The 25,267-nt window shown below is 38.7% G+C and overlaps 1 protein-coding gene across 6 annotated transcripts in view; it reads left to right on the top strand.

The window, feature by feature from the left end:
- Window positions 1-25,267, top strand: part of MITF (melanocyte inducing transcription factor) — a 228,783-nt gene that overhangs the window by 74,727 nt on the left and 128,789 nt on the right. For 2 of the 6 annotated variants that reach the window (XM_070776328.1, XM_019984616.2), the window contains exon 2: window positions 12,594-12,740. The exons of the other annotated variants lie outside the window; for them this stretch is intronic. The gene's annotated coding sequence lies outside the window, so the exon portion shown is untranslated. The remainder of the gene's footprint in view (window positions 1-12,593; window positions 12,741-25,267) is intronic. 6 annotated transcript variants of the gene reach the window in all.

Raw genomic sequence — 25,267 nt, 5'->3', positions numbered from 1 at the left:
TTTCCAGCAACAGTATGTAATAACACATACAAAGTGTTGCCAACTGAAGATATTTACCTGAGCCTCGGTGTACTGGAATTTTTGGGGGGGTCATGTTGTGCCCCTGTGGTCTCAGTTGCTTTGACTTTACCCTGCTCCTCCCAAAGCTCCACCTCCTCCCTCCCCCCAGCAAAAAAAGTATTCACCCTAAATCACAAAAGTTAGGAAAAAAAGTTTGAAAAGGTAACAAAATTTAGGAAACCTCTTTCTAGGGTAAAGTTTTCTGGTAAACTGTATAGCATAGCCCATGGCCTCAGGCATACAGAGAGAGGTGATCATCCCAAGACAGTGTGGCTCAAGACCTCAGACATACAGTTCAGTTCAGTTCAGTTCAGTCCCTCAGTTGTGTCCTACTCTTTGCAACCCTATGGACTGCAGCACGCCAGGCCTTCCTGTCCATCACCAACTCCTGGAGTTTACTCAAACTCATGTTTGTTGAGTTGATGATGCCATCCAGCCATCTCATCCTCTGTTGTCCCCTTCTCCTCCTGCCCTCACTCTTTCCCAGCATCAGGGTCTTTTCAAATGAGTCAGTTCTTCGTGTCAGGTGGCCAAAGTATTGGAGTTTCAGCATCTACATCAGTCATTCCAATGAACACTCAGGATTGATCTCCTTTAGGATGGACTGGTTGGGTCTCCTTGCAGTCCAAGGGACTCTCAAGAGTCTTCTCCAACACCACAGTTCAAAAGCATCAATTCTTCAGCACTCAGCTTTCTTTATGGTCCAACTCTCATATCCATACATGACTACTGGAAAAACCATAGCCTTGACTAGATGGACTTTTGTTGGCAAAGTAATGTCTCTGCTTTTTAATATGGTGTCTAGGTTGGTCATAACTTTCCTTCCAAGGAGTAAGTGTCTTTTAATTTCATGGCTGCAATCATGATCTGCAGCAATTTTGGAGCCCCCCAAAATAAAGTCTATCACTGTTTCCACTGTCTCCCCATCTATTTGCCATGAAGTGATGGGACTGGATGCCATGATCTTAGTTTTCTCAATGTTGAGCTTTAAACCAACTTTTTATCTGTCCTCTTTCACTTTCATCAAGAGGCTCTTTAGTTCTTCACTTTCTGCCATAAGGGTGGTGTCATCTGCATATCTGAGGTTATTGACATTTCTGCGTGCAATCTTGATTCCAGCTTGTGCTTCATACAGCCCAGCATTTCTCATGACATACAGAAACACTCTTATTAAGCATACTGTGCCAAGGGCTCAGAGGTTATCTCTTAGAAGCCAGTGAAAGTCAATCCAGCAGACAGACCTGCCTTTGAAACGTGCAGGGTTTGAGCAACCCAGGCCTGCTGAGTTAAGTCTCTCCTGCCCACAGGTCTAGTAATATTTTATTTGATGATAGCCATTGTGAGTATTACACTTTTGTATCTCTAGATTTTGTCACCTTAATTTACTCAAGGATCAGCTTGATTCTTTTGATGTTGTTTTAATTTTTTTGTGAGACTGGATCTTGCGTAGACTTCCTGTAGGCCTTGTTTATTCTTCAGAATGAAGTCTCTGCTGAATAAAGCAGGTGTTGAATGAAGTTTTTCCACTCAGGCAGGTTGGATCTTGATTGTTTCCCAGTCCTTTGTGAGCTCTGAAAGCTGTTTTGCTTATAGCTTCCCAGTAGATGTTTTTTTCCTTGTAGTCATATTTTGGTAGCTAGTCTTTGCTCAGCCCTACAGAGTTTGACTCTCTGCATTTGTGTATTAACTAAAGACTCAAGGAGATCTATAAGGACATTTTCTAGGCTTATTATTATTATTGCATAGCTCCTTCCTTTCCTTTACTCTGTCCTACATATTCTACCTCATTCTCCCCAAATTCCAAACTTTCCTTCTCAGCTCACCGAGGCTCTGCTCTGCCTAGGCTGCCCCTCTCTGTCTCACAGTCTGGAAAGTACTTCTAGGTAGAACTCTTAGGTGGTTATATTGCTCATCTCATTTTTTCCTCTTCCTTCAGTAATCACAGTCCCAAATTGCTTATTGTTTAATGACTGAAAACTGTTGTTTCATATATTTTGTCTAATTTTCTAGTTAATTACAATGGGAGAGATAATGTAGTACTAGTTCCTCTGCATGATTGAAAATGAACTTTTTTCTAATGTAGTTTTTATGTAATAGTTAAGATCAGGAGTTGATGTAGATGTCAAATTTAGTCTCCAGCTTTTACTATCTTTTGATCTTTGGCAACTTGTTAACATCTCTCTGACTTGGTTGCCTTATCTGCAGAATAGACATAGTCGTATCTAAGTCACAGGGTTTTATGAGCATTATTTTTGGTAGTACAAGTAAAATGCTTAGCATAGCTCCTGACACATGTTAAAGCTCATTCTACGACAGTGGTTATAGTGATGGTAGTGGGATTCGGCTGTATTTGCGCCATTAAGTGAGGGTGTTACATGGGAAGAAAATGCCATTAGGTTAGAAAGTCGAGGTACTGAGTTTCTTGTGGCAGTTAATTGTCCCTGAAGTGTGATAGGATCAAGGAGAACATGGACGTTTTCCATCCCTCTGCTTGCAGAACTGTCAGAGAAGTTACAGAAAAATGCATTAATGATTTCTAGCTGTGGTAGTCACATGAGTTGATGCTTGTTCTGAAACTACTCATATAGGGATGCAGAATGCCTGAAGACTCTGCAAAATGGCTTTGAGAATTAATCTGATTACATCTTTTTTTTAACCTGATTATATCTTTAAGGTTTTATTTATTAGGCTGTGTGATAAGGTGTGTTTATTATATTTGTCTTCATTTGGTACAGCTGATATGATTCATAATTTTAAAAACCTGTCTTACCCCTTCACATAATCTTGACATGCTTGTTTAAAAAACGATAGAATTAAACACACAAAGTGCAGTATGATGGGTAAGATAGGTCTCACTTAGGTCAAGTTTTAAAATATGGGCAGAACATTGCCATGTATTTATAATGAATGTGGGTTTGTGTGTGTGTGTGAGTATGTGTGTGAGTGTGTGTGTGTGTGTGTGTGCGCGCGCGCGCATGAAAACGCTGAAAAAAAAAACAGTTTCAAGAAAGCACTTTCTTTCTAAGGAGAGAAATGGGTGTGAGGGAGAACAGGGGTAGAAAAAAGCCTTGAATTGAATCCTTGATGCTTTGTTTCTGACAAGAATCAAATCAGATATTGGAATAACATCTAAAGATCTGAATGGTGCTTACACTGGAATTTGTTACAGTCTTTGTTCGATACTTATCTTAAAAACAAATATAATAACAACAATGTTCAAGTTGGAACTAAAATTCTGCTTCAGTGTCTTAGTTCATGTTTTATCAAGACTTTGGGGAATGTTTCCAGGAATATGATTACAAAATTAGATATTGTCTTACTACGGGACAGTTGCAGAATATAAGGTTAGGCTTTGAGGCCAGAAATATTGCTCCATCTGTATATATATTTGTGGAAGTTATTGTTAGGATACCGTTTGTTAGGTAGGTCTACCTCAGTGTGAATTTTGGATATCGGAGTGCAGGGACTCAGTCCTGGACCAGTCCATGTGCTCCATCTAATCTCCTCTCCTCTGAGCTGTCTGAATCTTCAGACTCCGAGTTGGTGTCTCACTGCTAGGACATAGTCTGTGCAACTTAAAGGGACGTATGAAGCCCCCCAACTCCATGAGTGCCTGTGTGCTTCAGTCATGTCTGACTCTTTGCAACCCCATGGACTGTAGCCTGCCAGGCTTCTCTGTCCATGGAATTCTCCAGGCAAGAATACTGGAGTGGGTTGCCATTCCCTTCTCCATCCAACTCCATTGCTTCTCCTAAACATCATCTACTTTTTTTTTTTTTGCCATCCAGCCACCTTTTGCTTGTTTTTTTTTTCTTCTTCTTCTTCTTTTTTTTGTTACCTCTTAGATTTCCTGTTCATTCCCTGGCTTTCATTCTAGGTGTTTCCACTTAATTTCCCCCTTCATCTGTAACTCCCTCTCTGTTTCTCTCAGTTTTTTTTTTTTTTGGCTGACTCCCTTATACATGCCTCAGGTCTTTATGTATGTATGTGTGTATGTACCTATGTATCTGTCCATTTGGGTTTCCCTAATGGCTCAATGGTAAAGAATGTGCCTGCAATTCAGGAGACTCAGGAGATGCAGGTTCGATTCCTGGGTCGGGACGATCCCCTGGAAGAGGGTGTGGCAACCCATTCCAGTATTCTTGCCTGGAGAATCCCATGGACAGAGGATCCTGGTGGGTTACAGTCTATGGGGTTGCAAAGAGTCAGACACGACTTAGCGATTGAGCATGCACACACATCTATCTGCTATCTATCTGTCTATCGTCTTTAATTTCTTGCCTCCCTCCCTCTGTCCTTCCGTCTCTCTCTTTCTCCTTATCTCTCTGCTTTCTATAATTCCCCAATATTAATGCTCACATTCTGACTGTTACTACTTACTTATTCATCTTCCAGCTTAGATTTTAAGCTCCACTAAGGAGAGACCATGTTTGTTTTCCTTTTCCAGCACCTGTGTAGTATGTATGTAGTGTCGGGTGTAACGTAGCCACTAAATAAATATTTGTTGAGTGAATACATCAATGAAGTACAGTTTGAGCTTTTGGCTTTCTTATTCTCACTAGATATTTAAGTTCTTTAATGGAAAATACTGCATTTTAATAAAGTATTTGTGAATATTTTATGACTATTTTCATAAAATATTAAGAGCATTTAGAGTCAAAGTTATATTTTAAAGTCAGAGAAGTAATATTAGAATCTGTGGGCATTAAAATAGGTTAATTTTCTTTTAAAAATTGATTTTAAAATTTTCTAACAACTAGCACATGGTTTGGGAAAAAAAATCAAAGAAGAGTGAGTGTTTCAAATGAAAATCAGCATTCATCAGCTTTGTGTTTCTAATCCTGTGATATTAATAGATTAAAATTTCAGTAAGATTCACCTTCAAGAAGAAATAGATATATACATATGTACATCAGAAGACTGCAGTGTTCTCAGAAACGTGACTACCGTTGTTCAGTTGAAGGTATGATGGGAATAGACAGTTCATACCGAAGGGACTTTTTAAGCCTTGATTTGTTTTTTTAAAAAAATGGCATATGAAGGGCACAGTGCCTCTTCCAATGTTAGCTTGTGTTTCCTTTAACCTTCTTCTTCAAAGACCCATCCTAAAAAAAATTCAGCCTGTTTTTTTTTTTTTTTTCCCTCCTCTCTTTCAAAGACAGTATCTCAAAAATGGTACTAATTTAAGCCCTGCTAAATGTCCAGATGCAGCACCTGGGAAAAATGAAGTTCAGAAGTTCAGGATTTGGAACTTGCTTAAGCTAGGAGAATCTTCTTGCTGTGGTTGCATGTCTGATTCTAGAAGCTGGTAACCTCTTTCTCGTGGGCATCGTTCCATTGTAACAGATGGCCCCAAGTGTGGACGTGTCAGAGTGAAGCCCACGTGTGAACTTGTCCAAGAAGTTGAAACACTGCTCAGAATATCTTCTCCTGCCAATGATAGCTTTGTTGTTGCAATTAGAACTTTCTGGATTGGAAGAGTGAACTTAATGAAACATAAGAGAAGCCTTTAGAGCTCTGTTGTCCAATATGGTAGCCCAGGCCACACATGACTCTTGAGCACTTGACATGTGACTATTTCAAGCTGAGGTGTTCTCCAAGTATAAAATTCACACCTGTTTTTGTAAACAAAAACATAAAAACATGTAAAATATCACAGTAATAATTTATATTTTTAATTGATGTTGAAATACTCTTTGGGGTACACTAGGTGAAATAAGATAAAATTAATTTCATCTGCTTCATTTTTTAAAAAATACGGTGACTAGAAAATTTTAATTTACGTATGTGGCTCACTTTATATTTCTGTTTGGCAGTACTGTTTGGGCTAGACTCTTAACTAGGGATGTACATGAAACTTGGTTCCACTTATACTTTGACATGACTGTTTAGTTTGATATATGTCAGTTCAGATCTGGAATGAAAACCTTGGACTTTCTACATTAGTTTCTTCATAACTTGCAGTTTAAATGGAGCAGTAAAAGCAGGAGTAGGATTTTTTTTTTTCAGTTGTACAAGAAATTTCTAGAGACTAAGAGCTTTGCAGAGCTAAAAATTCATTCCCATTGTTTTATTTTTAAGCTCTATTTTAAGTTCCTGCCAGGACGAAAATGTTCATTCCCTTTTGGGTTCTGATGGCCTGGTAAAAACTTCTTTGTAAACCCAAGGGATGTGATGGAATTGGCACAGGAGAAAATTAATTTGGTTGGGATCCATGAGTGGAGTGGAGGTAATGTGCAGGGCTTGCAGAGTCCGTCGTCATCAATCACTGCAGAGCCCTTGCAGCAACGCCGGGCTGCCTAGCACCCGCCCCTTGGACAGCAGCAGGGCAAGATACCCCCTTTTCCGAAGAGCCCTACTCTTGAGCCATAGAGAAGTGTTAACGTAGAGTATGTGCACGATGAGGGGCCACATGTATACACATTCAATAAGGTAGCTTGGCATCTATTCCTATGTGGGTGCATTTTTCTGGAAAAAAGTTAAATGGAGTTTTCCATAACTTTTTTTTTCTCTCCTAAAGTGTGCATTGTAGGATATTTTCCAACCCCACATGTTTCCAGTAACTTAAGCTCAAAGCTCATAGCAATGAGGCACTTTCTTGTCAAAGGTGAGTCAAAAACAGGAACCTTTTAATTCTGTCACATGATGCTGGATGTTATAAAATAGTAAGAGCAAGGAGTTCACTTTTCCCCCTTCTCAGTCCTCAGAGTTTTAGCTGCTTGCCTTCTTCACCATTGAGGAAGCCAGGAATTCAGAAGTGTGGGTCGGATATTCGCCGTAGAAAATGCATTTAGGAGCGTACACTTTAACTGGATTATAAATAGTATCTGCCCTGACAATGCTGGAATTTTCTCAGCTTCTGGAGACATTGAAGTCTTTGTTTCATGGGTCACTGCCCTCTCCCCCACCCCCTAAGCTTGAGTCATAAAGCTTGACAAATTAATGAGGTTGCTGAAACTTAAAATCTCGGGGGTAGGACATATGGGAAACAAGGAGAGACAGCAGGAACCATATACTTGGACTTAAGGTGGCTTCTCTCTTGCTGTCCTGAACTTGCTCACTTTGCATTTTATTTTTTCAGGCCCTTGAATTTATTGTTTTCCTTCAACAGGATCAAATTAGATTGAAAAAATTAGAAAAAAGTGTAAATAGGTAGCAGCAAGACTAATATTAGCTCCTGAATTCTCTATTTAGAATAGGAAAGAAAAAAAAAAAACGTATCCATGAAAGCAGAAGTACAAGCCAGATTGCTTTGATCGTGTGTGTGTGTTTGTATTAGCTATGGAACTAAGAATGGTTTTCACAGTGAATACTTGTTCTCAACCACTGAAGGTAAAACAAAACAAAAAAACATGCAATACGAAGCCTAAAATTACTAGTGACCCTGGTTTAGAATGTGTTTACTCTGTAACACTTGACACTGAATATATAATCAATCAAATTATATATATATATATATATATAATCAATCAAAACCCAATATAAAAATTCCTTTCTTGGGTTTTGTGAGTTCATCCAACGTATTTCTTGAGTATTTGTTCCATTCCTAGCACTGTCCTAGATACTGGGGAAATAAAGTTTAAAAAAAGAGACATTTCTACCTTCACAGAGCTGACCTTCCTATGGAGAAAAAAAGACCAAACCTAACCAAATCTAATGGAAATTAGAAACTGGACAAGTGAATCCCAGGAAGAGAAAACAGCTAAGTGAGGTAGAGAGCAACAGAGCAGCTCCCATGTGTCTCAGCCTCTGTTTTTCCTTCCCCAGACTGTGCTGCAAAACGGTGACTAAGTTATTTCTGTTATTTCCCAGATTTTGAATTCACCCCCCACCCACCAAGATAAAACATTCTTTGCTTGTCCCTGTGATTTCCTTACTAGTCTGTTTTATTTCTTTTCCAAAGGCTCTTTTTGCCCCAATTGAAATTGATTATTCAGCTCAGGCTTATTGAGTCCTAAATTAGGTTGATGTTCACAGGGAATATTTATTTTCATTCTACTTTTTCAGTCAGCTTTTCTACACCCTCCTACTTAAGGTTAGTTGCTGGTATGCTCCATACAGTTCTGTTTTGAACCTTAGTCTTACATGCTTTTTTACCCCCCTCTTCTGGAAATATGGATTATGATTATTTTATTTCTGTTAGCATCAGGGTCTTTCTCCAGATCTGATGTTCTCTCAAAAGCCTGCATGTTGTGATCTGTACCAAAGTGAGTTATTGGCCCGTGTTTGCTCATTTCCTTTATTTTGAGTCTTTCCTGTGGTTGGAATCATTCGTGATACTACTGATCATTAATCCTGTACTCTGAGGATATGAATATGATTTTTTTTCTAGTTCCAGAGATGCACTCCAGCTTTGCATTTTGGTTGGCAAAATGACCAGAGCTTGGACAAAAGGCCATGAGTGACACACAAACACAGGCCTGAAATTATCGTAATACAGAACAGTTACCACGTTCGTGTGAATGGCTAAGCAAAGGTCAAAAATATGAGCAACATTATTTATGGCTCAGTGAGTGATTTGATATTCACAGTCTGTCATCATTTGTCAGAAGACTGGTATTATCAAAACTGTGCTAGGCTAAGGACTATCTAAAAAATGATTTGAGACAAGCTCAGTATACAGTAAAAAAGAAAAAAAAAAGGACAGTTTAGATGTATCCCAGGAGACAAGAACCCTGCACCTGATGTGGAAGTAGTTCTGTTATCCTGCTGTTGTCAGATTTGTTTGCCTCTTGACAAAGAATTTTCCTTCCTCCACATCAGTTTTGTCACCTTTAGCCAGGGCAGTTCTTTTTTTTTTTTTTTTAATTTTATTTTATTTTATTTTTAAACTTTACAATATTGTATTAGTTTTGCCAAATATCGAAATGAATCCGCCACAGGTATACCTGTGTTCCCCATCCTGAACCCTCCTCCCTCCTGCCTCCCCATACCCTCCCTCTGGGTTGTCCCAGTGCACCAGCCCCAAGCATCCAGTATCGTGCATTAAACCTGGACTGGCGACTCGTTTCATACATGATATTATACATGTTTCAATGCCATTCTCCCAAATCTCCCCACCCTCTCCCTCTCCCACAGAGTCCATAAGACTGATCTATACATCAGTGTCTCTTTTGGTGTCTCGTACACAGGGTTATTGTTACCATCTTTCTAAATTCCATATATATGCGTTAGTATACTGTATTGGTGTTTTTCTTTCTGGCTTACTTCACTCTGTATAATAGGCTCCAGTTTCATCCACCTCATTAGAACTGATTCAAATGTATTCTTTTTAATGGCTGAGTAATACTCCATTGTGTATATGTACCACAGCTTTCTTATCCATTCATCTGCTGATGGACATCTAGGTTGCTTCTATGTCCTGGCTATTATAAACAGTGCTGCGATGAACATTGGGGTACATGTGTCTCTTTCCCTTCGGGTTTCCTCAGTGTGGCAGTTCTTATAGGATGAAGTTAGCACCTGTGGCTTGCATGGAGCGTGTTGGGTTATTAGAACTTACTGCAATTGCTTGCTATAGGATGTGTTCTGGTTATCAGTTTATTGTCTATGAGGTCGACTTTCACCCTTTATTGCCTGCTGTGTGAAAATGGTTCTGGACTCTAGATGTTTTTCTTTTGCCAGTTGGCATGATGTTAAGCTTTGTCAGGAGAGGGCGCTGGAGAGATGTTGCAAGGGGAAGGAGTTTTCCTTTCTGCAGCAGGTGTGCCTGCTCACCAGTGTCTCTGGTGGGCCACCTCTCTGTGAAGAGCCTTCCCAGGGACTCCAGAGGATGGAGTCCAGTAAGTGCTGGACACAGTGAATTCCCTCCCATGCAGAGAGCTCCTGGATCTCAGCCCTGGGGAGGAGGACCCTGAGCCCTAAGGGTCGTGGCGGCTCCTTATGTCTGCTATTCCTATATTAGAGTTTACTTCTTATTAGCTAATTCTCTGTGATAGTTAATAATTCCTTTCTTCATTCACATTTTTCTGGTTTCTGTCTCCTGATTGGATCCTGGCTGATACAGTGTTCATCAGAATTAGGTTTCGTTCTTGTATTGCATGAAGCAGGTAGGTAGGAGAATCTAATGAATTTGTACAAAGGAGCATGAAATCTGAATGTTATAAGCAATTGTTAATTTCTCTGTGTTCTTCTGACTAAATGGCCAAATCTTAGGAAAAACTGAAAGTCTGCAAGTATCTGTGGTAAAAGTGAAGGCTGGTGGTGCCAATGTGTGTGCCTGCATGCGTGCTCAGTGGTGTCCAACTCTTTGCGACCCTGTGGACCGTAGGGTGCTGATGATCCTAGAGTTAAAAATCCACGCAAGGCTTTGTTGGACCTACTGACCATTCTGCTTTGTGTGGGAGCTTCAGGATATGTGAACAAGGCTGCTGTGGGACCCAGTGGTGAGTGGTTTAATTCAGTTCCTGGGGAGTGTCTGCAGGGCTGTAATATCTACATGGATAATCAGAGGTTGATTAAATGTATGTGTCAAGTCTGCTTCCTTCTACCCTTGTATCATGTGATAGGGTTGCAAGCGGTTCCCGTTTTCTGTGTGAATGCTGCATCAGTGTGATACGAGCAAGAGTAGAGTTCAGGAAAAAAAAAAAGAGGACTAGAATGAGGTGCCATTGAAGATTATTGGGATTTCTTCCATTTTTGGATGAGGAAGCTGGTCACTGGTGAGGTTAAATGCCTTCCTCTCAAGAGTGTGCACTGAGACAGCAGGGGAATACACCAAGACAGATTTTTCTTTAACTTCTAGTCAGTTGTTTCCCCCCAACTCCAATTTATTTACGTTCAAATCTCTAATGATTTTTCTTTTTTATAATTACTTTATAATTGAAGTACAGTTAATTTACAATGTTGCATTCATTTCAAGTGTACTGCAAAGTGATTCAGTTATATATATATATATACACACACATACATATACATTCAGGTTATTTTCCACTAATGGGTTAGTAAAATACTGAATATAGTTCCCTGTGCTATATAGCAGGTGCTTGTTGTTTATCTGTTTCATATATACAGTAGTGTGTGTATGTTAATCCTACATTCCAGATTTATCTTCTCCTCTCCCTCCTCTATTCCCTTTGGTAACCATCTGTTTGTTTTCTGTGTCTGTGAGTCTATTCCTTTTTTGTAAATAAATTCATGTGTAGCATTTATTTTTAGATTCTGCATCTAAGTGATATGTGATATTTGTCTGATTTATTTCACTTAATATGATAATCTCTAGCTTCATCCATGTTGCTATAGATGGTATTATATCATTCTTCAAATGATTTATTTTCTTATATTTGTACTTAAGATTTCTAAAGCATGGGAAAATATAGAGTGCTTTATTAAAGAATATTTGAGTCTAAATACATTAAAAGGATAAAGTAGAAAATGCCTTAAGGAGGTGCATCTTCTTTTGATAAAAAGTATTTTATTGAAGTGTAATGTATGTAGAGAAAAGCATACTTACTTTAAGTGTATAGAATGATGGCTTTTTTTTGGTAAATTGAACTCCTGTTATCCAGCTCTCAGATCAATTAATCAGGTGATATCTGCACTTGATGCTCCCTTCCTGTACTCTTTAGTCATCACCCCACCCTACAGTAGCTACCACCCTGATTCATAACTGCATAGATTAACTTTGCCAGTTTTGTGCTTTATAGAAATGGATTCAGTCATATTTAGGCACTTGCCTGTGCCTGGCCTTTATTCATCATGATTATGTTTGAGAAATTCATCTGGGCTACTGTGGGTAGAGTTGGTTTTTTCATGATTATATGGTATTCCTTCAAATACATTTTTTTGGGGGGGATTTACCCATTCTCCTGTTGATGGGCATTTAGGGAGTTTTTTAGTTTGGGGCATTTACAAGTATGAACATTTGTCTTCATTATTATTTTTTAATGTTTTGACATTAGAAGATAGAGAAGTGTGAGGTTTAGGGCAAAAGCTTGAAATTAGACAAACATACTAACTTTGATCCTAGTCAAGTTATTTACATCCTTAAGCCTGTCTCCTTATTTGCAATGAGCATCATGACTAGTGTTTCAGAATTTTGGAAAAATTGTTTGAAATGATGGATGCTTTGCACAGTACTTGATATATAATAAGCTCTCAAAGAATAGAAGTTGTTAGTATTTTTCAAGTTAATGTTTTTTAAATTGTAACAAAGCATCAAGATAATTCACTGTCTGCATTCTGTTGCTTGTGCATCATGTTTTCATGTTTTTCAGAGCTTGTACTTGTTTGTTTTGCATCTTTATCTTCTCTCTTCCTTTCTCCATGCTATACTCATTGCCTGCCTGTTATAATCCAGGTGTAGGGGCAGGGATTGAAGAAAAGTTTTTAGCAGATTTCATTCTTGAGTTATCGTCTCAGTTTTTGCCATGTAGGCTCACCATTAGAATAACATTTGCTTTTTTTTTTGCTTTGCCCAAAGATGCAAAATCCATGCAATAAAAGGTTTGTATGCCTGAGCCTCAGTGACCTGTAAGAAATGAGGAATCACAGTTTCCTTCTGTAATTCAATAACCATTTACTCCTCCTGCCAGATGATATGATAGAAGCACTGTGGAACTTGAAGGCAACTGTCTTGAATCCCACCTCTGGAAAATTTCTGTTAGGAGTACCATCAGGATTGTTCCCGCCTTCATTTATAATTGGCCCAAAGGTGGAGTCTACTCCTGGGTGCCACTTCAGTGAGTACTGACTTTGTGTTTAGCCTCAAGTAGGATTTCCTCTGGAATGCACTAATCCAATGTTTAGTTGCACTTTGGTGAAAATCATTAACTCATCCTGATTTAAGGAAGCTTTGTGAATGACGAGAAATTTCAGGATTATGTTTATATAGTTTCGAAGGTCGTATTTTTAGACAAAGGATAATTTAAGAAGATTGGCTAGTATCCCTCCTCAGTCTTAAGCTATTTTAATGAAAACAGAAAAGGACAGCCTGTTTACTTCTTAGGAGTGTCATACATCAGTTTTGTTTATAAATTATATTTAATCTTATTTTATTTAGATTATATGTATATATGATAATTTTCAAATAGGTAATGTTAACAAGCTTAGAATAGGTAAAGGAAAACATTTGTGGCCCAGTGTTTTTTTGGCCAAATGTTTTGTGTATCATTTTAGTAGCATTTTAAAAACCTCTTGATACTAGTTTGGAAAATAAATATGTTTCTGTAAAGCTGCAGGTATAAATATAGAAGATAAATATATAAAGACCATATTTTATAAATGGATTAATATAAAATCACCATCTTATTTACACGAAACACATCTCATTATAATCATTCTACATAATGTAGGATCTATTATAAAATGAACAATCTGTTTCTAATTTTTGTGCTTAAATCTTGGGATAATTTTAAGTGAAGTGTAGTCAGCATTTTAATGTATTCTTGGAGTTTGATATTATGAGCATTATGGACTTGTTAATTTTATTCCTAGATAGTTGAAATAAGTATCTGACAGAAATGTATTAAGAAGCAGAACACTATTTTTCTCTATCAGCTGAAAAGCAAATGCATTATTAGCATCTGAATTGAATGCTGGAATCTCCAACATACATGTATGTCTATCTATGTGTTTTGTGATCTGAGTCTTGCTACTGCAAGTATGATCCATGGATTAGAGTGGTTCATGAACTGCTTGTCAGTCATCAATGAGATGTGAACAGGTATTGAGTGTTCAGAAACCTTTATAGCAATTGGAGAGAGTGATTTTAGGTCTCTTGATTCTCATACAGATTTGGGCTTGCGTATTTGTGTGTGTGTTTCTTTTGTTTTTCAGTTGTTTTAGAATTCAATTTTATTGTAGTTTACAAAAGTATTGGTCTGTGTTGGATTTGAAATTAAAAAAAAAAAAAAAAACAGATAAAGTGATGCAAACCACAAATTGCAAATGGTGAGAAACGTCCGTGAGAGGTTTCCACCAAGGCAGAAAGGTGGTATAATTTCTAATCTTTTTAAAATTAATTAATTAATTTTAATTGGAAGCTGCTTACTTTACAGTATTGTGGTGGTTTTTGCCATACATTGACATGAATCAGCCACGGGTATACATATGTCCCCCATCCTGAACCCCCCTCCCCCCTTCCTCCCCATCCCATCCCTCAGGGTTGTCCCAGTGCACTGGCTTTGAGTGCCCTGTTTCATGCATCGAACTTGGACTGGTCATCTATTTCACATATGGTAATATACATGTTTCAGTGCTATTCTCTCATATCATCCCACCCTCGCCTTCTCCCACAGAGTCCAAAAGTCTGCTCTTTATATCTTTGTCTCTTTGGCTGTCTCGCATATAGGGTCGTCGTTACCATCTTTCTAAATTCCATATAAATGCGTTAATATACTGTATTGGTGTTTTTCTTTCTGACTTACTTCACTCTGTATAATAGGCTCCAGTTTCATCCACCTCATTAGAACTGATTCAAATGTGTTCTTTTTAATGGCTGAGTAATATTACATTGCGTATGTACCACAGCTTTCTTATCCATTAGTCTTCCAATGTGCATCTAGGTTGCTTCCCTGTCCTGGCTATTGTAAGCAGTGCTGCGATGAACATTGGGGTACATGTGTCTCTTTCACTTCTGGTTTCCTCGTTGTGTATGCCCAGCAGTGGGATTGCTTGGTCATATGGCAGTTTTTTAAGTAATCTCCACACTATTCTCCATGGTGGCTGTACTAGTTTGTGTTTCCACCAACAGTGTAAGAGGTGGAAACACTCCACCTCTCCGCACCCTCTCCAGCATTTATTATTTGTAGACTTGTTGATAGTAGCCATTCTCACTGGCGTGAGATGGTACCTCACTGTAGTTTTGATTTGCATTGCTCTGATAATGAGTGATGTTGAGCATCTTTTCATATGTTTGTTAGCCATCTGTATGTCTTCTTTGGAGAAATGTCTGTTTATGTCTTTTTCCCACTTTTTGATTGGGTCGTTTGTTTTTCTGGTATTGAGCTACATGAGCTGCTTGTATATTTTTGAGATTAATCCTTTGTCAGTTGCTTCGTTTGCTATTATTTTCTCCCATTCTGAAGGCTGTCTTTTCACCTTGCTTATAGTTTCCTTCATTGTGCAAAAGCTAAGTTTACTTAGGTCCCATTTGTTTATTTTGCTTTTATTTCCGTTACTCTGGGAGGTGGGTCATGGAGGAGCTTGCTGTGATTTATGTCAGAGTGTTTTGCCTATGTTTTCCTCTAGGAGTTTTATAGTTTCTGATCTTACAGTTAGATCTTTAATCCATTTTGAGTTTATTTTTGTGTAAAGTGTTAGAAACTGTTCATTCTTTTACAGGTGATTAACCAGTTTCCCCAGTACCACTTGTTAAAGAGATTGTCTTTTCTCCATTGTATATTTTCTTACATAGGCATGATTTAGGACATGGAATACTGCGCTCTTGTTGCATCAAGCTTTTCTAATCCCTAGTTAACCATATCCCCTAACATTTCCAATGTAGCTGTTCTGTCTGTTTAATTATAATGTTTTGAGCCTCTGATTTCTTAGAGTGATTTGCAAAGAAGTATTTATTTCTTTGCAAATAATTTATTTCTTAGCAAATTTATTTTCACATAAATGCTTTGGACTTATTTGCAAATAAATAATTTGATCATTCATTCAGCCATTCTTTATTTATTGAGCATTTAACTGTGGACCAGATACTGTTTTAAGCATTGGGAATTCATCAGTAACAAAACAAAATGGAACAAAACAAAAAACAATTTCTCTTCTCTTCTAGCTTCTATAAAAGAATTGGAATATATCAGTATATGTGTACACATTTGTGTACACACACACACACGTATGAACTGCAAGACGGTTGATTGTGTCCAAGTGCACCCAGTTCCCCTTGGGCTATGACTGCATGCATTCCTCTACTCTATGGATATTAAGGTCACTATTGATGTAGTTTTGTGTTTGAACCCTGTGACTAACGAAAAGTCCCCAGGGAACACATGTAGTTGGCTTCTCTCAGGGCTCTTGGTGCTTGAGCATGACCTCCCCAAATTGTTGAGGATAATGGAACAAGCAAAGCCTCAGAGCCTGGAGGAACCTTGGTGTCCATTGTCCTGAAATGCTGTCTGCCTTTGGGATGTCATTAAATATAGAGTTTGTTCCAAGCTGTTTCTTTGTTTCAGCTGGAGGAACTACGATCTCCTGTAGGATGTTGTTCAGATCCTGGGAGTCTAAGACAGAGATGTCAGCTTTCTGAAATTAGGACAGGCAATTAGGGTATGTGCACTTCTTGGGATGAGGTCTTCTAGCTTTCCTCAGCTTATACAAATAATTCATGACCCTCAAAGCTGAAGAATCACGGATATCCAGTGGCCAAGAGCCTTTTGCAGTTTGGATCCTGTTACTTCATCTGGTTGTGTCTCTTCTTTTCTCCCTTAGTCTTTTCCTGCAGTGACTAGACCTGCCTCCTCACTGAGGCTCCAGTGTGCCAGGCCTGGCCCCACCTGGGATGCTTGACCTCCAACCATCCACAGAGCTCATCTCCTCTCCTCCTTTAAGCTTTTGCCCTATTGTTACACTCTGGGCTTACCCTGGCTACTGTTCAAAATAACGTCCCTCTCCTGTCCCTATCTTGGTCCTTAGTGCTTTATTTTTATCCTGGAAGTTGCTGTCTTTAACAGATGTTGCTGTCTTTAGTATCTTAGATGACTTCGTTATTTACTAACTTTATTGCCCATATGCCCTTTCTCACCCAAATGTTGCACAGAAGTAGAAACTTTTGTCTCCTTGTTCACTGTTGTATAGTGACTTCCCTGGTGGCTCAGATGGTAAAACATCTGTCTACAGTGCAGGAGACCCAGGTTCGATACCTGGGTTGGGAAGATCCCCTGGAGAAGGAAACAGCAACCCACTCTAGTACTCTTGCCTGGAAAATCCCATGGACAGAGGAGCCTGGTAGGCTACAGTTCAGTTCAATTCAGTTCAGTCACTCAGTTGTGTCTGACTCTTTGTGGCCCCGTAAACTGCAGCATGCCAGGCCTCCCTGTCAATCACCAACTTCCAGATTTTACCCAAACTCATGTCCATTGAATCGGTGATGCCATCCAACCATTTTATCCTCTGTTGTCCCCTTCTCTTCCTGTCCTCAATCTTTCCCAGCATCAGGGTCTTATCAAATGAGTCAGCTCTTTGCATCAGGTGGCCAAAGTATTGGAGTTTCAGCTTCAACATCAGTCCTTTCAATGAACACCCAGGACTGATCTCCTTTAGGATGGACTGGTTGGATCTCCTTGCAGTCCAAGGGACTCTCAAGAGTCTTCTCCAACAGTACAGTTCAAAGGCATCAATTCTTCGGCGCTCAGCTTTTCTTTATAGTCCAACTCATATCCATGCAGTTCATGGGGTCCCAAAGAGTCGGACACGACTGAACGACTTCACTTTCTTTCTTTCTTTCACTGTTGTATCCCCAGTGCTTCAAACAGTATCTAACACATAGTATATGTTCAGTGTATATTTGATATACATTGAATAATTTAATGAATAAATATGGGATCTGATTCTTCCTTTCCAAGTATACAACATGGAGTTTCAATTCTGCCAGTTTAACTGAGATTCCTTATGTTGCTCTATGTGTATTTCAATCCTGTTGGTTGTGGTTTCATGAATCTCAGTTCTTATGTTGCCATATATTAACTTTCAGTGTTTTCAATATTTTATTTTTCTTTCCATGTGTCAGTTATTCCCATGAGGCAGTTTCATCTTTTTCTTACTGATTTTCACTGGTTGCTGAATCTTACTTTATGCTGGAGCCTCCAAGTGTTCATGGTTAAGACCTTAGACAAGCTGGAGAGGCCAGCAATCTCTGTACCTCAGTTTCTTCATCTGTATAATGGGAATAATAATAATAATAATAATTGCATTAATTCTGATAACAGTATAAGTATATTAAGGCTCAGCCTAATGTCTGCATGTGGCAGGCACAAAAGTAAATGACGGTTCTTAAAGTTATTATGTTTTTCCTTTCCATTGTTACCACCACTAATGATGCAGTCCCAGACAATCATCAAAGAGCAGAACATTAACAGAACGTTCTGGAGAAGGTAAAGGTTGTCCTCCCTTCTCTTCCTTTTTTTCTTTTTCTTCCTCTTCATTTTCTATACACTGTTTGTCTACACTTTCCATGTGATGGAAGAACTTTCAGGTTTGAAATTTATTCTTCGCTATGCAAATCTGATCTTGGTTGTCACCATGATAACAGTACTCAGTCTTTTTTTGGTGACATTCTATTTGAATGGATAGCAATAGGTCCTTGAGATGTATTTCCACATAAGTATTTCACAACAGTTGGAATTTCTGGCAATGGTTTCTTTTTTTTTCTTTCTTTTGGAGGGCATTTCAAGGAGCTGCCTTGTAAACTCTGAATGCCTGGGTTATTTGCATTCTGTCTTTTCATCCTCAATGCCAAGTTAATAAAACTCCCTAGATTCGATTCTTACAAGTAATCAACCAGCAAATGTTTATTAAGTTTATCTATGGAAGACTTTTGTAGCTGCAGATGGGCATGATGAAAGGCGAGCTTTAGGAATATCAGTCTGGGGATTGTGTATATAACTGGTGGTGGGGATGTTGCAAATCCAGCAGAGAAGGGAGGAAGGGGCTGTATTGTGGGAAATGGTGAGACCCAAAAGTGTAGCAGTGACATTGGGAGTGCAAGAGGGGGTGGCGCTCTGGGTGTGTGTATGTCTGCTTTCTTAGGTACCACCAATACCCTCCCAGGGCAGTTGCCCCAACTTATATTTCTACCATCAGGGGCTGAGAGTTCTGAGTGGCCCCCATTCTTGCTAACACTTGGTTACTATTGCTGTATAACAAATCATAGTAAAACATAGTGGTTGAAAATAATAACTATCATCTCATTATCTGCCATGGTTTCTGTGGATCAGGCATTCAAGAGGGCTGTCCTGGGATGTCCTGGCTCTGGACCTCTCGTGAGCTTGCAGACAGATGGTGGCTGCCAGACTTTCTGAAGGAGGAAACCGTTGGTGGTCAACATATGTGTGAAAGTGAAAGTGTTATTCGCTCAGTGGTGTCTGATTCTTTGTGAACCCATGGACTGTAGCCTGCCAGGCTCCTCTGTCCATGGGATTTCTTTAAGCAAGAATACTGGTGTGGCTTGCCATTTCCTTCTCCACGGAATCTTCCTGACCTAGGGATTGGACCCGGCTGTCCCACATTGCACCAGATTCTGGTGGCGTCTGAACCACCAGGGAAGCCCTGTCAATATATACCTTTTCTAACTATCTCTCTTAATCTCAAGGCATAGGGCCAGACAAGGGTGAGTCAGGAGATGAAGTTCTGACACTGCCAAGGAATAAATGAGCAGTTATTGAGCATCTACCGGGCATAGTCTTATGCAAACTGCTCTACTACGATGAGGTTATTTCCTTCAGCATGATCTTTCTTCAGTTTGCTTCCTAGACAAGCCTTTCCTTAAGAACTCTATTTAAAAAAAAAAAAAAAGAACTCTGTATTTAAATACATGTTCTTCTTTATTTCCTTCTTGTAGTTGATCTTTAGTTGCTAAGTCGTGTCTGAGTCTTTTATGACCCCATAGACTGTAGCCTGCCAGGATCCTCTGTCCAAGGGATTTCTTAGGCAACAATACTGGCTTGGGTTGCCATTTCCTTCTCCAGGAAATCTTCCCGACCTGGAGATCAAACCCTCATCTCTTGCCTTAGCAGGCAGAATCTTTACCACTGAGCCACCAGGGAAGCCATTTCCATCTTAATTGCTCAACTTATCACCTCCATAGCCCTTTTTTTCTATTTACACTCTGTGTGTAGTTGTTTGCCTATTTATTACCTGTCCACCTGCCTTCCTCCACTCCTGAGTGCTAGACTGAGGGTTCATGATGACAAGGGCTCTGCCTCTTTCATGTGCATGACATATATCCAGTAAAATTTGAGTTTCAGATCAAAATGAGTAATATTTTAATATAAATCTGTCCAAATATGGAACATATAAAAAGCGTGAGTATATCTCAAATACTTAAAAACTATATCTGTAAAAATGCATGTCTCAAATGTGGGACATGCTATACTGAAATATGTATGGTTTATTTGAAACTCAGATTTAATCTGATGTCTGGTAGTTTTATATGCTACATTTGGCCACCAAAGTACTTGGTATTTAGCACAGTTTGTGGTTATAATAGAAGCTCAAATAAATGTTTGAGTCAATGAATGAGCAAATGAAAGAGTTCATATCTTTTTCAGGAAAATTTTTTCAAGATAGATATTACTATTTAAAAAAAAATAATAAAAGGGAACCCTTCTACAGGGTTGGTGGGAATGTAAATTGATACCAGTCACTATGGAGAACAGTATGGAGCTGCCTTAAAAAGCAAAAAGTAGAGCCACCACATGACCCAGCAATCCTATTCCTAGGCATATACCTAGAGAAAACCGTAATTTAAAAAGATACATGCACCCCAGTGTTCGCTGCAGCACTGTTTACAATAACCAGGACGCGGAAGCAACCTAAATGTCCATCAACAAAGGATTGGATAAAGAAGATGTGGTCTGTATATACAATGGAATATTACTCAGCAATAAAAAGAACAAAATAATGCCATTTACAGCAACATGGATGGACCTAGAGATTATCATACTGAGTGAAGTAAGTCAGAGAAAGACAAATATTACATGATATTGCTTATATAGAGAATCTTAAAAGAAAACCCAGGTCCAAATGGAACTTTCTTACAAAACAAGTAGAAGAACGAATGTAGGAAACAGACTTATGGTTACCAAGAGATGGGGAGTGGGGGAATAAATTGGGAGATGGAACTGACATGTACATACTACATATATAAAAATAGATAACTAATAAGAACCTACTGTGTAGCACAGGGAACTCTACTTAATAATCTGTAATGGCCTATATGGGAAAAGAATGTACAAAAGAGTGAATATATGTATAACTGATTCACTTTGCTATATGCCTGAAAGTAACACAACATTGTAAACCAACTATACTCCAGTAAAATTTTTTTAAAAAGAAAATAGGATTTGTGTTTGCCTTAATTTTTTAGTGTGTTATTGTTATTGTTCAGTTGCTAAGAGTATTGAGTCTGTACTCCCAGAAGGCACTCAGTATGAGTGAATTAAAGCTCAGTTCTCTGTGTGTGGTGGGATTTTTACATGTGACTTTAATTTTATTCATAAACATTTTAAACATTTCTTATCATGAGCCATTTTTGTTAAAGAAACATTTTCAAAACTTGGTAACTGGAAGAAAACCCATAGTGCTGAAATCCTTTATCCACAGTTCCAAAATTCAAAAGTTTCTGAGTATTGAATGATTTTTTTTAAATCTCATTTAGAAGAATTACCTGACCTGAAATGACATGAGGCTATTTATAGTATTTATTATCTCACTGAATTGAATATTCATGTTTTCTGGCAGAAATGTTAGTACATTTGATTATGAGCTGTTGCCCTGATCTCTCTAGGGATATCACACTCTATATATACTTTAATATGTTACGAAATCTAGAAAATTCTGACATCCAAGACTTATCAGTCCCCAGGAGTTATTCTGAAGAATGTTTGTGTGTGTGTGTGTGTATACAGATGTGTACTGTGTATATAGAAATTTCTGAAATACATTCAATATTGTTAATCATAATTCTAAGATAAGGGATTGGATGGGGATGACAGGGAAAGATGAATTTATGCTTGAGTATCTTCTTCTTTAATATTTCTAATTATTATAATAAAGTGATTGCCTTTTTCAATGAAAGAGTAGAATTGGGTGGAGGTTTTATTTAGGAAAGTATTGGTATTATTCATGTTAAAAGATAGTTTATCAAACAGACTATGCCTTTACAAATTAGTTCAGCATTTCTCTCTGCTGACAGGGACCCAGAAAACGTTATGCACACATCACGCAGCCTGTTGCCTTTTGGATAATGTGTGCATGATCTAGTGACAGAGAATTTACATCAGCAAAAACGCTAATTTTGCTTAAAAAAATAAAATCAAGGCACTCAAAAATGTGATGAGTAAATGAAACTACTGTTATTAGTGATGGGTTTGGCATGTTTTACGAAGTCTGAACGATTACTCATCCTCTGTACGTTTGCAGAAGTGGCTTCAACAAAAGCCAGATGCATACGTACTAGCAGGGGTCAGTAGGTGGATGAGAGGATTAAACCCCGTGAGTTTTTGGAGCCCGGGTTTGTAGCTGTTTTTGGCTTGTCGACAGGCTACTTTACTGAGTCAGCCTATAGGATGCCTTCCCAGGGTAAGTCTGCTTTTGCTTTTCTGAGTTTAAAATATACGTGGTCAAGGAGAGCCGACTCGTTGCCTTTTGCACTGGATTGCGTTTGTTAACAGTGCCTGTGTGTCTTTCTGTGAGAAAGACATTTATCTTATTCCAGCATATTCTGGTGCTCCTGCTACTGGTTTTTATGGCTTTACCTCACCTCCCCCTAGTTTTTAAAGTGAAATGTCTTGAGTGCTGAAAGGATTTGCAAGGGGAATTGCAAAGGTCATATGTAAGTTCTGTGGCTGGCGTGTAGAGAGCAGTGTGATTGAACCAGAGCCCTCAGTGACCCTTTCTTTTCAAGAGGATGTTTCTAATAAATTAGCGTAGCGTGCTGTATGTGCCTGTTTATGACCTTAAAAATGGTTTAGTTCTTGCTGAGTGGCTATTACTGATGCTTTATGACATGTTATAATGGTTTCGACTTGCACATTTTTTTTGGATTAAAACAATGTCATGCATCAGTCAATGTGAAGTTCATTTTTCCTTTTTTTTTTCTTTTAAAGGGACTCAGGAGAACATTCAACATTAGAATAAGTCCCTGGATTCTGACCTCAGAGAAGGTTTGATTCTTGAGGTTAGAAGAAGTAAGGATTCGCCAAGCTCTTACAAATGAGCTTTGTAGTAGTTGTTGGTGAAATTATAAAACATTGCTTTTCCCACTAGATACTAAATGCCCCTTTTCATTAGCTGTAGTATGGGGAGCAAAAGCATGTGATTTTTCCTTTTTTTTTTTTTTAATGTTTAACCGTAGCTACTTTTAAAAGGCAGTTTTCATTTTGTGGCTGCCTTTTTTTTTTTTTCTTCCGGTATCTAGCACAGTTAAGGACTTTATCTTTTTTGTATCTCTTTAGGAGCAGCAGCAGCAGCAGGACACTGTGGTGAATGATGGGGTCTGAATAGCTCTCTAAATGGAGGAGGGTACCGATGAGCCTGGGCTCGAGGGGCTGGAGGAGCCCAGTTGCACCTCTGCCCAGCATGCTTGTGGCTATATTGACCATGTCCCTTCCTCTCCAGCTGTCGGGCTGGAGGAGGTCACTGTGATGTGAGGGCTGGGGCATGTCCGGGGCTGAGAGCTTTTCCGAGTGGCAGAGACATCTCTGTGGGCTCAGAAGGGGATGTGCCTCAAGATTTCTGTCCACTAATGTTTAGTACCCATGAAGGGGAAAATTGATCTGCTCTAAATATAACCCTTCCTCAAGAAACACTGATAGATAAAAAGGAGTAAGGGGGTTGGAGTTGATTTTTTTTTTGTTTTAACATGCACATTAGAGCTTTTAAAAAATCAAAGCATTTATGTTCTTAGTGGAAGTCTGAAACCTAGTGCCAAGGGCTGCATGGGGTTGGAGGTTAATATGGCCCATCTTTTTCAGAGCATCCGTAGTTCTTTAATATTTGGGATACAGGCACAAAAGCCTCAATAATTCAACTAGTCAGTAACCTAAGAACTGTTTCCTGCTGATAAAAGCAAGGGGATATTAGAGAATAGAATGTGAGATAAAATGTGAGGCTGCCTGGAGACCTCTCCCTTGCTGATGGTGAACTCAGACCATTCTCCTAGGCCTTCCTTCCAGGGCTTGCAAGGAGGTGGCTCTTCGGCTGAAACGTGCTTTGGTGGAAAAGTTATGGGGTTCACGTTCGTCCCTTTGCAAATGCAGTCTTTCCAAGACTGCTTCTACGGGTATTCAGGGTGAATTGGTATGAGGTTTGAGAAAAGCTGGGGGCGAGCTGGAATATTTAATCCATCATGTCACACACACATGGGTACTTTAAAAGGAACAGGAATCTTGACTAGAGGCTTAGCTCACTACCACCTGGAAATGGCTATCATAATAAGACATTGGTCTTTTTTCAGTGAGAGAGACAGAGAAGCATGAAGTGTGGTGAAGACTGGCACCTGAATGGCACCTGAAGATGTAACCCTGTGACCTTTGCCAATGTTCCCTCCCTCCCCTGGTGTGGAACTTAAATAGTGGTTTAGCTAAGTAGTCAATTAAAAAAAATTATAATTGTTTTATTTTTAAAATTTTTATAGAGAGGAGTAAAATCAGTGATTTCAGAGCATATTATGTGTCTGGATTATCTCACCTCTTATGAGTTTTGTCCTTGTTGCCCTCATTTCTTAGTCTTTCTCAGCATCTCATCAACTGACAAGATAAAATGCAACCCCAAATAGCTTTCCACACCTAGTTGCTTGTTAGCAAATTCAACTTAAATATATAGAATGACATGTATATTTCAGTTTGTGGGAAAGAAAACTCAAGAAAATACACACACACACACACACACATTTGAGCACAGTCTTTGATGCACACACACAGATATTTAGGTGTGTCTGTATCTATCTTTATCTTCCTCGTAATTTACTCAACTCTAAATCCATCATCACACACGCGCAAAATAAAATCTCAAAATAACCTTCCTGGAAGAAATAAAGAGGGAAAATTAGTAGGCAGTCTTCATGACATTTTAATGTGTGTATTTACTACTTAGAAATATTCAAATACAGCTTTGTTTTGTATCATTAATTCTGGTGGTACAGTATTTGAAAAGGTGACAGATACAAGGGCAGAATGCAATTCTTAAAGCTGTAATTTGCAGGCGGCTGATAATAACAAGTCCATTTTCTTTTCCAAATGTGCTATTTATATAATTTATATTTTTAACCAATCTTAGAACTAGATCGAAAATAGTAATTAATCCTAAGGGTAAGAAATGTTGCAACTATGCCAGATTTGGAAACTTTAAGAAAGTCTCTGGGTGGCTAAGCCCAATCTATTGAATATTCTCGTTTGCATGTAACACATTGCTCAGCAGATAGTGCGTGCGCAGTTAATGTTAAATGATTGAGTCAACTTGGCAACACTTTGTTTTTGTTTTTTTTTTTTTCAAGAAATGTAAGCATATTTAGTTAAGAAGTGGCAGGCCAGTTTTAAAG

The sequence above is a fragment of the Bos indicus genome, chromosome 22 (genome assembly GCF_029378745.1).
Source record: "Bos indicus isolate NIAB-ARS_2022 breed Sahiwal x Tharparkar chromosome 22, NIAB-ARS_B.indTharparkar_mat_pri_1.0, whole genome shotgun sequence".
Lineage (NCBI taxonomy): Eukaryota > Metazoa > Chordata > Mammalia > Artiodactyla > Bovidae > Bos > Bos indicus.
The sequence above is the reverse complement of the archived record's forward strand: the minus strand, read 5'-3'. Positions and strand labels throughout refer to the sequence as shown.